General features: G+C 37.0%; 1 pseudogene across 1 annotated transcript in view; it reads left to right on the top strand.

Annotated features, from left to right (window-relative positions):
• The first annotated feature begins 1,036 nt into the window (after positions 1-1,036).
• The window catches only part of LOC150102229 (muscarinic acetylcholine receptor DM1 pseudogene), a 217,027-nt pseudogene continuing 206,898 nt past the window's right edge, over positions 1,037-11,165 (top strand). The window contains exon 1 of the transcript XR_016548937.1: positions 1,037-1,107. The product of XR_016548937.1 is annotated as a muscarinic acetylcholine receptor DM1 pseudogene (transcript). The remainder of the gene's footprint in view (positions 1,108-11,165) is intronic.

Genomic DNA, 11,165 nt, shown 5'->3' with positions numbered 1-11,165 from the left:
TTCAAACAATAAAATGCACATGTCATAAAACTCGTGCAGAACATGCATATTTCAATAGATTTCAATAATAAAGCGCATAATGCAAATTTTTTCTTTGTTTACTTTCACAACAAGCAAAAAATATGCCAATTTCAGTTGATTTTAAATATAAAGTGTATTTCACGAGTAGTAGTAAAAATAAAAATGCAAATTTTAATGCCGTTTACGAACAATAGAGTAAAATATGAACGGAGATCGCATTCGAGTTAAATGGCGCACAGTTTAACAATAAGGTGAAGAGAAGGTTGAAAAGAACTTCTTGATACTGCACTCAGCAATAATAGAGCACTCAGGTTGAGCATCCGAAGACCACCGGAAACTTGTAAATACCAACAAAAGGGGAAAAAAAAAGAAAAAAAAAAGAAAAAAGAAGCAAAGCGCTTGTTGTTAATCGTTCTCATCTGACAACAGTCCGGAGCTCTTTGCAACGCCAACTAATTTGGCTACGGTTTCCCACCCGTAATATCATAGCACATGTAACAATGTGAATGTGTACCCCAAAGGTCCTACAATCGTTTATCACCAAGGCGGCGCTCTCTCTCTCTCTCTCTGTCTCTCTCTTTCCCTGCACGCGCGCGCGCGCGCGTGCGGACAGCCCAACGCTTGCACTTCCCCCTATCCACCCGTAGTGGCGAGGAGGATTGGGCGTTCCCTCAGGCAAAAGGCGAACGAGTGGAACGCAGCGGCAGCGCTCGGGGCGCCTGTGATCACTTCCATCTGGAGCAATGTGAAAACGCGCGCGCACACATTTTTCAGGTTCGGTTCGGCCGATTTTCGTTTGTTCCAACGCCCTCCCTCTTTTCTCCCCCTAGTTGTCCGCTTATCATTTGCATACAGGTGACGAAAACGTCGACCTAGGGGATATCCTAATGAAGTGATGTGGGTGGTGTGACCGAAACGACTTACGGTACGTGTCAGGGGTCACCTAATGGGGCCCTGAGACAGACGGTGCGTCTATCGACTGAGGCCAAAGAACGTCAAGGCCATGGGTACGATACGACAGTCGGCTGTTTAGCGGTGTGCTGATATCTACGGCTCGTATGGAGATCGGAGGACTTAATGGCAGAGGTAGGTTGGTTCTATTTTTTCTTAAGATAGCGTTACATAAGACGACCAAACACCTGTTAATGTGGCTTGGATGCATTTCTTACATTCCCGGCGACGTTTTCTATTAATCAATGTCGTTGGATTTTGCTGTTATTTTGAGCCGTTGGGTGATGGAATCTTCTTGCTTCCCACTCATCTGAGGAATTTGTGCTGGAGAAATGTTCGGCTTACAGACAGCTCTTGGATCGTTAGCTCTGTATGTGGTTCGCGCCTTCTGTTCCTCTAGAAGCCTAGTTCGCGTTCCACTACAACAATGAAACAGCGATGGCATACAATTCTATTTATCTATCTATTCGGAAATAGTTCCTGAATATTATGTACTGTTGTTTATGCATAAGTGTCTGTGGTTTACGAAATTCAGTTATGAGTTTGCGTGTATAAGAGACAAAATGAGAGAGAGAGAAAATATGTTATGTTTTAGTTGTAGTTACATAAATCTTCGCATTTATCCCCCCCCCCCCCACACACACACAACAAGGCCACAAATTTACGCTAAATACCAAAATACGTACCCACAAAGAAACCAGCAATTATAGAAGACATTTATTACTTCAAAGCTAAGAGAGTATCCGTTAAGTACTTGACGATTTTTTCTTTACTATTTATCATGCGTCAGCCTTCACCTATAGAATCGTTTATTTCTTTTTTTAGTTGTGGTGTATCGTAAGTTATAGAAATCATATCGAAATTCACTTAAAAATCAAGTCCCTATTTTAGATAACTACACTGCCGGTTTATAAGGTTTATAGGTCTGCAAAAAAAAAAAAAAAAATCTTGGGCTTCATTTAATTATAATTTCTTATGCACTGAGAATAAACTTCCTTCATTTAAAATGTTAATTTATAAGTGACGCCTTAAAAATCATTTTAGAATTATTATCATTATAGTTGTATTGCAGCCATTAATTCGTTTCGAACCCTACATGAGTGTATCAACATGTGGGTGTTTTTTTTTTTTTTAAAAAGGAGCAAAATACAGTATACACAAGAAATTGGATGTATTCTATCTATAAAGGAATTAGACGTGAATAAAATTGGGCTTGGAATTTATCGATGAAACGTTCTACCACAGTTCGACCATTTAGATTCGTTTACAACAATTTAATATGTGTGTGTGTGTGTGAGAGAGAGAGAGAGAGAGAGAGAATCTTATGAACAAGAGAATCATAGAAAAATATTATTGCTATAATAGAAACTAATAAGAATGAATCCTACTGGAACGATCATTTCTACAATTGCCAATGTAACAACACAAATCCATCTCCACTTGTTCACGAACTTTATGAAAGTTACAAATATTTTATTAGTAAGCTAGGAATTGTCCTATTTCTAAACAAGGAATTGTTCTATTATCCCATTTTTAAACAAGGAATTGTCATATTATCCTATTTTTAAACAAGGAATTGTCATATTATCCTATTTTCTAAACAAGGAATTGCCCTATTTCTAGACCAGTAATTGTCCTATTTTCCTATATCTAAATCAGTAATTATTCTATTATCCCATTTCTAAACCAGGAATTGTGCTATTATCCTATTTCTAAGGAATTGTGCTATTATCATACTTCTAAACCAGGAATTGTCCTATTATCCTATTTCTAAACTAGAAATTGTCCTATTTTCCTATATCTAAATCAGGAAGTGTCCTATTTTCCTATATCTAAATCAGGAATTGTCCTATTTCTAAACCAGGAATTGTCCTATTATACTATTTCTAAACTAGAAATTGTCCTATTTTCCTATATCTAAATCAGGAATTGTCTTATTTTCCTATATCTAAATATGAATTGTCCAATTGTCCTATTTCTAAACCCGGAATTGTCATATGGTCCTATTTTCTGAAAAATCATGTGCATATGATGCTAAAACACAAGGCCAGATTTAAAACTATTGTGCCATCAAACTATTTAAATCAGGAATTGTCCTACTTCCCTATATCTAAATCAGGAATTGTCATATTGTCCTATTTTCTGAAAACTCATGTGCATATGATGCTAAACACAAGGCCAGATTTAAAGCTATTGTGCCATCAAGCCTAAATTTTAAGGGGCCTCCTCTACTGACTAAATGTTATGTTATCTATACTAAGGCAAAGGTCCTTGTAATATAGGCCCTAATCTGTAGATTTTCTAGATTATACATAAATCCACCTGAATGAACACCTGTTCTTCGTCTTATAGCACGTACGATATGAATATGAGTTGCAATATACCTCGACTTATTTTTGTTTCTTGGCATTTTAGAGACTCATTATATAGTTGGTTTCCTTTCTAAGAATCCCATATTTTAATCTCATAACTTCCAGTTATTAGATGGTCTATCAGTACATCATTTAGTGAACTACTCTGTCATACAATGATAGAGTATGACAGAGCAGTTCTGATAAAAATAGTTCCTCTTCGATGACCAAAAATGACTCCCATCTTAAAACCCCGATCACCAAGATCTCTCACTCCTTAGTTGACCAGGGAACTGATCCATCTTCGAATTCCATCATCGCAGCAGTCTATTTGGGGAAGTGAGTCATGTAACTGCCTACACGAACAGAATGCTTCTGAGTACAGAGCTATAAGCACATAACTGAAGAAATAAAGTATGCTACAGGGTTATAAAATGCATCTTAGATGACACGTAAATGGATATGTTTACTTAGGTCGTAAAAATAATGAAAAAAATAGCATAGCTGCGATGTATGACTTCAAGAGGCTTCCAAGTATGATATGAATGGACGAGGCTACCACTCGAAGCTCTAACTACACGAGGAAGACAAGAATCCAATGAAAAACGTAAATAACAGTCATGAAATCAAGATATGAATATGAACAATATCTTAATATAATGCACTGTGTTGTAAGTAATGTAATAAATCACTGAATATTCGTAGTTGAGTCGGTCTCTTGCAAATGCCCTTTGCGAGACTGACTTTAACTGTAAAGTCCTAATCTTTATCAGGACTTTACAGCTGATGGTGAATTAGCCAGCTTAATATGGAGGTGGAGGATTTTCGGAAAGTATTCCGAAACATGACATCTTTCAAAAACATTACCGGCAATATTAAAACCTGTATTACACCAAGTTGTAAATATGGCAAATTACAATAAGATAAGTCAATACCTTTTAAAAGCAGGCCTTTTTAAAAAAAAACTTTGGATATCTACGAATCTTTGCTTTCGCACGCTGAAATAAGATGGTTATCCAGGGGTAAAGGGCTATTTCGAATTTTAGAACTTAAGAATGAATTATTGGCCTTTTTTTTCAAAATTGAGGTACAGATGCTTTTGTAAACTGTTTGCAAAATGATATTCGGTGTGCTAAAATAGAATATTTAAACGATATTTTTAATTAGCGTAAATACAAGTATCCAAGGGGGAAATGAAAATATTTTGACATCCATTGACAAATTGTCAGCTTTTCAGAAAAAAAGTATTTTTTAGAAAAACCGCACAAAAGCAAAAACATACAGAAGATATGTTTCCTTCGCTCCATAATAAAAATGTCGAGGGAATTATTTCCGTTATAACAAACTATTTAACAATATTGGAAGAAAAGATTTCAAGTTACTTTTACAAGCTCAAGTATCGCATTAAAATAAGTTCCATTTTTATAAAAGGCAACCCCATGCATATGTTTATTGCTAGTTTCATGACTCTAATGCTTTCGGTGTTCCCCACATTTTTCTTATAATCAAAAGTGTTCCGTGACTTCGAAAAGGTTAAGAACCACTGTTCTAGATACTATCGACACTTGGTCTCCCCCCTTTGGAATAACATTTAATTGAAGTTCCCGTAGGGAATAGTAACAAAACTAGAAGGAAAGAGGTAAGCCATGTTCCGCATTTATCGCATTTCTACTTAATGTTTCCTACTGTTTCTTTAAGTCTGATGCCTTTTCTGCAGTTTCCTTGTGTTGAGTTTTTTTAAGAGAAGACTTACACAGTTTCCCTCTTCCATACGTCTTGTACAAATTCAAGTTGAAATTATTGCATTGTTTTCCCGTCTTTCATTGACCACCCTAAATTTGCTTATGCGAACCAACTGCAGTTGCCATTGTATACTGATGATCTTGGAAATATTTCAGCGCACTCAATTCATTTATCAAAACGAATAGAGAACCACAGTGACTGCCAGACGCAGATGCATCACAGTATCATGGGAGAAAAGGCATGAAATGACCACCACAACAACGAGATTATAATATACAGCGCATGCCAGATTACTGCCAAGTGGAGTTTGTGGTCTTTATTACGATTCATTAGTTAACAGTATAATAAATTGATTTTGTATCTAATTACAGTTCTAACAGTTATCAGAGTTCTTCTCTACACATACTGTATGTTAATAGCTGAGTCTCGCTGTTGTGATGTATAAAACAGTGAAAAACCATACAGTTATGTTCTAGTATGCGGTATCATCCAATTTGAATGATGGCGCATGCTACAGATTAGCTAAAGAATATTAAAAGATCAAAGTAACCATTACTATAGCAACAAACAGACGTTGGTATGTCTGTGTGAAATAGATCATTGTTATGTTTTAAACAAAATTGTAATCAGTTCTGTAATGAAGATGTATATATGCTAGCATCCTCAACTGACATGAATTCTTGGTAAATGTGCCACATTGTTTTGATCAGGATTCTTTACTGGCCATTTCAATTTTTGTACCCCAATTTTATCAAATCACGGAGCTACAGATCTTGCGTATACGTGGTACTTTATTATCTTGGTATTCAACTGGATCATTCGATATTAAGGGCATGGCAAAGGTAACAGAATTCTCCAGAATTTCAATATAGTTCATTGATTGTGTTCATTTTTTACAGACATTTCGATAGAGAATGCTCATCCATCGAATGTAAAGCCTCTTACTTCACTTTTCATCTGTTTTTGCAAGGGTATGCATTGTGTCTAGCTATTGGATACTACAAATGACTCTACTTAAACGTAGATTTCGCAATGAACGAATGAGAAAAGTTATATTGTGTTGATCTTTGCAGTTCAACATACGGATCCGAGTAAAGGTAAACTCTACATCAATCAGTTTTTATCCAGCTAATTCTACAGGGTCTTGTTGTCCTCAATTACTACTTTATTGTACACACACACACACACACACACACACACACAACACACACACACACACACACACACACACACACACACTACACACACACACACACACACACACACACACACACACACAACACACAACCCTTTTCAGCACTTTCCTGTCTATTTTATTCATCCATATGATCTTGGACGTTGTCACTATTCCTTAGTCTTAGTTCCCAGATTGAATAATCCTAGCTAGAAGGTTTACCAACATGTGAAACATACCTCCAAGAGGAAGGAATATTTTCAATAAAGTACTCATTAAGAAAACGTCTGATACGATTATGTTTCTGATGTATTAAGCAACCTTTGGATGTGGTCTGATATAAACCAGGTTGCCGAACTATCAGCAGATAGTGATTATAATGTTCTGCTTCAGAATATGTATTATGAATCGAGATGGGTGAAATAAGGGATTCATTTTTCCCTTAAGTATTTGTTTTAACACTAAAGTAACGAATTAGAGAAAGATATTAAGTTGGTTACATGTTGAAGGAAAAAAAAGTATACCAACAATTTTATATCAGCTCAATCGGATAGTTCCACAAACTGACGTAGAATGAATATATGAAAAAGCTGTAGGTACCAGGACCAATGAATGAACGAAGAAATTAGACGTAGATTTCGCAATCAACAAATGAGAAAAGTCATAAATTGCGTTGATCTTTGTAGTTCAACATACGGATCTGAGACAGCTATCTCCTTAAATCTGTTTTTTTTAATTCGTAAAAAAATGCGGGTTTTAATAAATGAAGCGACCAATCTACCCATGTAAAATGGTAATCTAATAATGTAAAAATTTTAAGGAGCTTAAAATGTTAAAGATATTTTAATTAAAAAAAATGAAAAAAAAAAAAATACGTGGACCATAAATGCAAGTAGGCAACTTAACAAGACTCCGAGACCTACGGAATATATTTTGTTATAAGAGAAAAAGAGATAGTTAGACCTTTAGTTCTGATAATGAGATTTAGATTTAGATTTAGGAGAAATTCCGGTTCATTGCAGGGGGGGGATGTTACCCTAATCCCTAATTCATAACATCAGGTCATTGGTTCAGACATCGATGTAGTGTAACAGTTTCTATCCAATTAGATGATGGGAATAATTTCGATATTATGTATCATATTTCTGAGCCTCCGTTGCTCAGTCAGTATAGACGAAGCCATTTGGTCACAAAGACCTGGGTTCGAGTCCCATCAAAGGCGTGAGGAACCTTTATGTGGTCTCTATTAACTAAAGGTGAGTTAGCCGTTCTCATACGAAGGTAAGTTTTTTTTTCACCCGGAAACTCGGGTTTTTCTTCCTCCCCAGAACAGACAAACCAGCCCTTGAACATATGCAACTACAGACATAGGGCAACCAGGAGGCATAGGGTTAACCACCTTATCCTCAAGGCGGTCGCGGTTTCGAATCGTAATAGGCCATGCCTAAAGTCTAAGGACTCCATAGTAACATAATATAGTGCCCCATAATAATAATAATAATATATGAAGGATTGTAAGCTATCGTAGTTAAGTATTTTACACATTTGGAGGCTCTAGGGAAGTCTTTGAGAATATTACGCTAGTATCATTTGCGCCTTTGTTTGAACTTAAGTCCAATACTTTAACGGGTTGTTTTTATTACTAGTATATAATGTTTTTTTTTCCATGTAAATGGTTGCGCGAGGCCATCAAGGATATTTCTCTCTTCGAGATTCTGTTTGTGTTCTGATATCTTTACTTTCTTTTTATTAGCTTTTTATCCCAACAATAAACGATCCTATCCTAGCTCAAATCCCTTAAGACAACATTACTTGACCACAAAAGTCAAGATAATAATAATACATTACTCTGCACTCCTTCTATATTTCACTCATTTAACATCAAGCCAGCTGGTCGTATCCCTTACTGAAATTATAGACAACACTAATCAGTTATTAAAAACTAATCATTATTTAAATCGAGGATTACTATTTAAATTAAATATTATAGCTGGTTAATATTTAGTAATGCTTATTACGTCACCAAGTTCTCGACTAGATGCTATGTCATCCGTTCCTCAAAAAATATCCAAGGGAGTCTAATTAACTGGAATACAACGTCGGCTTCATTATCATAAAAGACTTGCTATTTTACGTTAGTAATAAGGTTAATGTAATCTGGTCTAAACCTTAAACAAATTGAAAAATATAATAAAAATCGCTTTAGTAAATTTCTCATATTCAAAAGTTGATTTCTAAAACCAATCTTAATTTTGAAGAGTATAGACTGTCTTTAAAAACTGTTTTAAAAGAGATACAGACCATTATTTTGTTGTGCTGAAAGCTACACGGTTTTATATGTTTGCAAACCGACCATGTCTATCCGTGCGACTTCTTAGTCTTTCCCAAAATAACATACCACTTAAAGGCGGGATATTTTCATGGAATATTTTCAAAGAAAAATGATTAAACTGACAAGTATTCAATTACGTTTTAATTCTTCTTCCTTTTAACAGTTGTATCTTCGTTAATAAAAAAAAATTCAAAGCAAAATAGGTGGTAAAATGTAACAGAGGTAAAATATATCAATCACCTGTTATTATATTTTAGCATTGTACTAATATCGGTTTGCAAGCTTCTCAATATCGTCTGAGCACAATGCCTTACTAAAGGCATTCTGCTCAGACGATAATACGAGGTAATCACATCTGAACAGAATGCCTTTATTAAGTAAGCAAACACCGCTTCTTTGAATTAGTCTTAATGGACAAATTTGAATTTTCTTTTCCAGATGATCAAAAGAAGATGAGAATTCAGACTTTGAAATATGCAATTTTTGATCTATGAAAAAAATTCATAAATCAAAATTTATCGCTTTGTTTCGAAAAGTCCCGATTTAAGTTTTTGATTTGTTTCAAAAAGTTCAGATTTGAGATCTTGATTTATTTCAATACCATTTGACTACACTTATGCATTTGGTTGCATTTATTTCTTCTGTATTTAACTGCAAATAAGAGATTTCTCACCTCTTTTTAAACGATCCACCCTTTTGTACAACCTTTGATTTTTTTTTCGCGCTGCTGTGATAGATTATCGAACTCATTCAAAACATCAAAGGGTTTTGACTCTTTCTGACACTATTAAAGTAAAGGCAACACTAAAAATTAGGACGATCCATAGACCACTCCATATTGGCCGAAAGACCGTCCAACCCCGTGACGGGCACCCCACCACCGAGTAGAATCGCTCATATTCCAGGGAGAGGCATCCACCGACAAGGCCCCTCATGGGCCATGCCGGAGAACACCCTCCCCAGAGACTCAAAATGCACTCCCATGGCCAATCCCCCGAAATATATATAGCCCCCCACCCCCAGAAGCAAAATTCCGGAAGAAACCTGAGAAATCGAAACTCTGCATCCATTTTAATCGCCTCTTACGACATGGGTTGCAGAGACGCTATCTTATCTCGACCACCACACGGTGAACTTTCTGACAGAAATAATAATAATAATTTGTGAGTTCAACAAATCTTCGTCATCGGCCTGTAGAGTAAGATAGGCTGAGAGTCAGCAGATAGTAGGAGAGGAAATAAAGATAGAGTGCATAGTGGTAGAGTAGGTTAAAGAAGCCTCAGCTGACCTGTTTTAGCTGTTTGCCAACCAGGGGAGTTTCTAAAACGGTCGTTGATTTTTCACTTTAGAAAAAGGAAAAATCCTGAAAAGGAAACATGTAACAAAACAAAAACAAAAAAGTAAGAGAAAAGCAAAAATTGAAAGTTAAACTTAGAGGTGGAGGAAGGATCTGGCCCGAGTGATGCAGCTCACAAGGAACTGCACCGCCTCGCTGTAAGCCTTCGCCGCTCGTGTTCTCAGGTCCTCCCCCACCTGTGATAGCTGAAACCGGTGAAGCTGTGTACAGAAACCCCACAAGGTGGTTACTGTGTCTTTCTTTTGTTGTGAGCAGTTATTATTCTTTTGGCCACCTCACTTCCCTTGACCATGTCTAGTTTGCAGAGCTATGAAGAACGCCGAAGCTGCCTCCTCGTCTATATCCTGGGATACCTCTACTTGCTCAGGGGTGATTTTTGCTGATGTCATCAACGAAGATGTCACCCCATTTTGCGCTGACGATGTCAGATCCATGTTTCCCTGTGAGGAGGAGTTCAGGTTCTCCTATTTTTTTTCATCGCTTCTTTGAATTTTTCCGCCACCCCTGGGATACCTGTAATGAGATGGCTTAGAGTCTTCCCTGCTTTTGCGTGAGGGACTTCTGGGTGGGCGGTCTCAGATACTTTTGCTGTTTTGGGCATTACCAACTCTTCTTCCTGTGGGCTTAATGGCCGTTTGGAGGGGTTGGTGTTCACCTCCATCTTTCCTTCTTCTATATTAGTATTGATGGTTTCAATAACGACTGTTTCTTCTTGTTGGATTTTACTGCTTGTGGAAGTTTTTTCCCCCTTACAGTTTTTCTTAGACGTGGAGGTATGGATTTCTGTTATATCAGGAGCAACCTCGAAAGGAGGAGAAGCTTCCTGTTCTGGGTCATTTCCATTGCTTGGTGGAGTTGCTGGCGTGATTGCACCGCCCATCCTCTCAGCAAGGGTTCTGGATGGGCATGTGTCCACTTTGTGGTCAATGACCTCACATTTCAGGCAAGCTGACTCACATTTTTCTTGGTTGTGGCCTGCTTTGAGGCAGTTTTTACATTTCACTCTAGGACAGTCTGCCCCAAGGTGAGTGAAGGCACCACATCTAAAACATTGTTTTTTTACACCAGGGTAGTTTATCATTACTCTGGCAGATCCAATAATAATAAAGTTGGGAACGGGCTTTTTCATCTCGAGGGAGATGTGGACTTCACCCGACTTCCATTTGGGGTTTTTTGCGTCATTTCGGATTTCCACTTTGTGTACAACGCCCCATTTCCCGAATATTTCGTGGATAA

The sequence above is a fragment of the Typopeltis vanoorti genome, chromosome 10 (genome assembly GCF_054136105.1).
Source record: "Typopeltis vanoorti isolate ZY-2024b chromosome 10, IOZ_Tvanoo_1.0, whole genome shotgun sequence".
Taxonomy (NCBI): domain Eukaryota; kingdom Metazoa; phylum Arthropoda; class Arachnida; order Uropygi; family Thelyphonidae; genus Typopeltis; species Typopeltis vanoorti.
The sequence above is the reverse complement of the archived record's forward strand: the minus strand, read 5'-3'. Positions and strand labels throughout refer to the sequence as shown.